The following is a 6,104-nucleotide window of genomic DNA, read 5'->3' on the forward strand; positions in this document are numbered from 1 at the left end:
TTTTTGTAAGAAGATTTTTAATTATAAATTTGATTTATTTCATAGGTATAGGGCTATTCAGATTCAGGTCAACTACTTCTGTTTTAGTAAAGTTTGATAGTTGTATCTGTCAGGAAATCTATTTCATCTGCATTGCATAATGTATTGGATTAAAGTTGCTATGATATACTTTGTTGTACTTTTAACATTTGCAGAATCTATAGTGATGTCACCTCTCTCATTCCTGATATGAGTAGTTTTTGTTATTTCCCTTCCTTTCCTGATCAGTCTGGCTAAAGTTTTATCATATTTATTAATCTCAAAGACCTAGCTTTTGGTTCCAATGATTTTTCTTTATTTTTCTGTTTTCTACTTAATTGATTCTGCTCTGATCCTTATTATTATCTCCTTTATTTTGCTTACATTGTATTTAATATGCTCTTCTTTTTCTAATTTCCTAAAGTAGAAGTTGAAAAAATTGATTTGAGACCTTGTTTGCTAACATGGGTATTTAGTTCTCTAAATTTCCCCTTGACTACTGCTTCAGTGGCATCCCATAATTTTTATGTAACATGTTCTTATTTTCTTTCAGTTCAAAATACTGCTTAACTTCCTTTTTTATGTCTTCTTTAATCTGTGAGTTATTTAGAAATGTGTATGTGTCCAAATATTGGGAAATTATCCATGTATCTTTCAGTTACTGATTTCTAATTTAATTGCATTGTGGAAAGAGTCCTGTTTCGTGGCCCAGAATATGTTCTATATCTGTAATGTTCCATGTGCTCTTGGAAAAAATGAGTATTTTTTGTTGTTGGCTGCAGTGCTCTATAAATATCAATTAGGTCAAATGATAGTGTTTCAAATGTTTTAACTGATTTTCTGTGTACTTGTTCTAGCAATTACTGAGTATTGATCTTGGAATCTCTGATGTCATTTCTCTTTCCAGTTTTAGCTGTTTTTGTTTCATGTATTTTGATGCCATTATTAGGTTCATACACATTTAAGTTTGTTATTTCCTCTTGATGATGGGCCACCTTATTATTATGAAGTGATCTGTCTCTGTAATATTTTTGCTCTGAAACCTTCTTTGTAGATATTAATACAGCTACTCCAGCTTTTTTAAAAAAAACAGCTTTATTGGGATATAATTCACATGCCATACAATTACCCATTTAAAGTGTACAATTCAACTATTTTTGGTGTATTACATTAAATTTTTATATTATTGTAAAATACGTAACATAAAATTTGCCATTTGAACATTTTTAAGTGTACAATTCATTGGCATTATAGTCACAATGTTGTGCAATCACCACTATCTGTTTCCAAAACTTTCATCACTCCAAACAGAAACTTTGTAACTAAGCATACACTAAATAATTCCAATTCCTCCCTTCTTCCCCCAGCTCCTGGTAACCTCTGATCTATTTCTTTCTCTATGAATTAACCTAATCCAAATATTACATATAAGTAGAATATTTGTCCTTTTGTGTATAACTTATTTCACTTTGCATATTTTTTTCAAGGTTTATCCATGTTGCAGCATGTATCAGAACTTTATTCCTTTTTATGGCTGAATATTCTTTTTTATGCATATACCATATTTATTCATCCATTCACCTGTTGATGGATGCTTGGATTGTTTGCATCTTTTGACTACTTTCAATACTGCTGCAATGAACATTGGAATACACGTATCTGTTCAAGTCCTGGCTTTTAATTCCTCTGGGTATATACCTAGGAGTGGAGTTGCTGGGTCATATGGTAATTCTTTGCCAAACTTCTTGAAGAATTGCCAAACTGTTTTCCATAGCAACTGCAGCACTTTGTATTTTCACTCTCAGTGTACAAGGGTTCCAACTTCTATGCATGTCACCAACAATTGTTATTTTCAGTTATTTTGATAAAATCTACCCTAGTTGGTCTAAAGGGGTTTTCATACTTTTATTTGCATTTCCTTAATTACCAATGATGTTGAGTATCTTTATATGCATTTATTGGCCATTTGTATATCTTTGGATAAATACATATTCATGTCCTTTGTCAGTTTTGAATTGGGTTGTCTTTCTGTTGTTGAACATTAGAGTTCTTTATGTATTTTAGATATTAAACCCTTATCAGATATGTGGCTTACAAATATTTTAATCTATTCTGTAGGTTATCTTTTCATTTTCTTGATCATGTCCTTTGATACACAATATTATTAATTTTGATGAAGTCCAATTTTCTTTGGTTGCTTGTGCTTTTGGTGTCACATCAAAGATTCATTGCCAAACCCAAGGTCATCCCAGCTTTCTTTACAGCATTAGCATGGTGTATCTTTTTCCATCCTTGTACTTTTATCCTATTGGTAGAGTTATGTTTAAAATGGATTTCTTATAGGCAGCACACAGTTGAGTTGTGCTTCTTTATCCAGTTTGACACTGAGTCCTCTTAAGTTGAATGTTCAGATAATTTATAATTAATTAATTATTATACAAACCTTCCATCTTATCCCACACCCTGCAAAATTCCCACACCTCCAACATCAATGGACTAGGAGTATTTTTCATTGATATAATCACTTAGCCTCTATTTGTATACCGTCTCTTGGTTTAGAAGATGTAATTTGGCATATCAAATCCTTAACCAATTTTACTCAAAAGGTTTACTCAAAATTTTACTCAAACTTTTAATACTAAAGTAAAACTAATGCTCCAAGCAGTTATGCAAAATGAAATGACAATAGACATCTCAACAGCAGCACAGGGTGGTGATGCCGGGGTTCTTGTTCACTAAGCCAAAGAATGAGCTTCACAAACAGTCAAGGTAGGAGAGCAAGGTACAGGCTTTTATTCAGAGATAAAGTGAAAGAACAGAGCTCCCGGCTCATGTCAGGAGGGGACAAGAGAGTTGGTGGTGGTGCGTTGTCTAGGGGATTTATAGGCAGTTGAGAGACCAAGAGTTAGGGAGATGGATCCACCAGATGGTCTCTAAGTGTTTATTTTTAAAGAGACACTAAGTTTCTTATCAGTTTTCCAGACTATTTTGTGGAGTTAACATAAGAAATTTACTGTTTTGATCCTTTCTCAGAATAGCAGTTTCTTGGTTTGGGAGCACATCAGTCAAGGCTGCTTGCTTTGCTTTCAAAGTGAGCTGAGTTATTGACTTGATTAGGGCTGGAGGAGGAAAAGCAGCATCTGGGTAAAGTTGAAGATAAACTGGGCCTTTTAGCAGGCTAAAGTAAATTTTACAATAGCCTCATTTAATTGACACAAACAAGACATGGGCTATGCTGAGGTATTTTCTTACCTGGGGGATGTTCAAACATTCCTGGCCAGGTTATTCCTGGCTTTTTAGTTTTAACTAATCTTCACTGAAGAATGCTTATATTCCTAGTTTGATATTTTACTTTAGAGAATTAATGTGACTCTGTCTTTGTTTAATTGTTTAATATGGAGTTTTGGTAGGGGTCTTTTCTGGAGGCCCTCACCCTACTCTGACTACATCCACAGTCCCTGTCTTAGTGGAACCTGTGCTGTAATTAAAGTTCAGTGTTATGTGTACATTCCAAATTATTCACAAAATGTCTCTGATTCACTCCAGGACCTCTGAAAGCAAGTCCAAGCTATGTCAGGCCCAGAAGTCCCATGGACTACTATGATATGGAGCTGGTTTTCTAAATCCTTTTAAGGCCTTAAAATTGCAAATGGTGATGGAAATGGAACCCAAGATAGAAATGCCCATCTTCCAAGGCCTTCTCGACTGACCAGGGATGGAGACTGCACCCTTTACTGCGCCCCCTCTCAGCACGAAGCAGGGAGAGTGGTCATCGCCCCCTTTGCCTAGCAGCAGCTAGGGTCCCCATCTGTAGAGGGGGAAATGAGACAGGGACCATCGACTTGGACAGAGTAGGGTGAGAGTCTCTGGAAAAAAACCAAGCAATATAATCCATTGTGAGATTTGCTTTGACCTGCTGGGGTCCCAGTTTATTTTTCTGACTTTACCTAGGTGCTGCTTTTCTTCCTCTAGCTCTAATCAAGTGATTTGTAACCTGGGCAATTTAACAAGCAAGCCCAAAACAAGGTAATAAAAACAGGAAGGATTCTGTCTTGAAAATAAGATGGTTTTTAAAAATGTAATTAAGTTAAAAAGTAAGTTTCTTAACATACTCTTTAACAGACAATAACTCAGCCCACCTTGGGAGCAAAGCAGGCAGTCTTGAGTGATATGCTCTCAGACCAGGAAGTTGCTATCCTGGGAGGAAATCAGAGCAGTAAATTTCTTGTAAATAACCCGGAAGACTAATAAGAAACTTAATGTCTCCTCAAAGATAAACATTTTGGGACCACCTAGCAGGTGTACATCCCTAGCCCTTTGTCTCTCAACCGCCTATAAAACCCCTAGATAATGCACCACCCCGGGACTCTTATCCCCTCCTGGTGTGAGCCAGGTGCTCTTGTTAGGGTCCGGGCTTCCGAGGCTTCTCCAGAGAACAAACTACACAGGCATAGAGATGTAAATTCAAGCAAAGTCTTTATTCAGCCAGCTAGCTGGGGTCCAAGTGTCAGCCCGACGCAGCAGGTCTCAACAAGGACCCCGAGCACTCAGAGCCAAGGGTTTATATAGCATTTTCAAAGCACTTAACTCATAGTAATTTTCCACAACTATACATTATTCTTGCAAGACATACATCCTGGGGTTAAGCAAGGGCAGGATAAGACTACTCCTCAATGGTTAGGGAGGTTCTGCACGATAAGCTTGGTATGTAAGATTAACTGACCAAGGTTAGCTGACCAAGGGTCACAGCTGCCCACCACCCGGTGCTCATGATTAACTTGTTTTTCAAGGCCTTACCCAGGCCCAGGTTTTTTTTTTCTTCTTCTTCCTGAGTCACACCCTCAGAAAATGGTTTCTAGGTTTCTAAGATGGCTATGCTTAAACTAATTTACTAATCTTACTAATGCTTAGATTCTACATTTCCCCACTTTCTTTTGACCATTCCAATCATGGAATGTTTGTTTCTTCCTGCTGTGTGAGTGAATGATACTGTGGCTCAGCATTAGCACCTGAACAACACTCACTCTTTCCCTAACAAAGGCTATTAGCTGGTTTAAGATACAGGGCCTAAAGTGAGAAGCAGTATAAAAATAAGCAAGGGCCCTGCCAGGGTGGATATCAGGGTTGTAAACCATGGGGATTTAGTAAACCAGGATTCAAATAGCCCTTGGCTGGCCTCTCGCTCTCTCTCTTCCTTTGATCTAGCCTCTCTCTAAGTTTAGACATTGAATCTCTTACTATTCCGGAATAGTCTGCTGTTAAGGTTTAGCTAAGTTTTATTAGTTCTTTTTCCTGACTCTTGATGCTCTCTGCACTCCTTTACACTCTGTCCTTTTGCTTTCTCTCTAAATAAAAGCCTCTGCCTTGCTTTTCTGAAAGAAAAAAGAGCCTTCCATTTTGTAATTTGTTTCCTTCTTTTTCTGACTTCTTTTGGAGTATTTTTTGTGATTCCATTCTATTTACCATGATGGAGTATTAGTTATAATTGTTTGTTTTGTTAGTTTAGTGATAATTTTAGGGCTTAGAGTGTACATCTTTCACTTACAGTGTGTACCTTACAATAGTTTATTTCCATTTACTTCTCTGGTCTTTGTGCTATCATTGTCATCTATTTGCCTCTGTATGTAAGATAGATATATATCTGTCTGTGTGTGTGTATATATATATATGTAAGATGTATATATATCTTATGTAAGATGTATATATATAGATAGATATATGTAAGATACATTGTTTTTATTTTTTAAACAGTATTTTATCTTTCGGTGAGATTTAAATTATAAGAAAAAAGTCTTACATTTTATCCTGGAGTTACTACCTCTGGTGCTCTTCATTCCCTCGCGTAGATACAAATTTGTTATCCGTTTACATGTATATTAAGCCTCTGTTTGCTATTCTCTAAAGTTCATTTTCTCTATCCCAGCACCTCAAAGAGCATCTGGCACACAGTAGGTAATTCCCAATCAGACACCACAGGGAAGAATGCCACACACAAACTCACATTCATGATCTGTCATGCACTCCTGCACTTTCCACCAGTCAGTCCCTTTCTATCATACCACATTCTCACAGGTATCATCAGTAGT

This window comes from Manis javanica, chromosome 17, assembly GCF_040802235.1.
Source record: "Manis javanica isolate MJ-LG chromosome 17, MJ_LKY, whole genome shotgun sequence".
In the NCBI taxonomy this organism is placed as follows: Eukaryota; Metazoa; Chordata; class Mammalia; order Pholidota; family Manidae; genus Manis; species Manis javanica.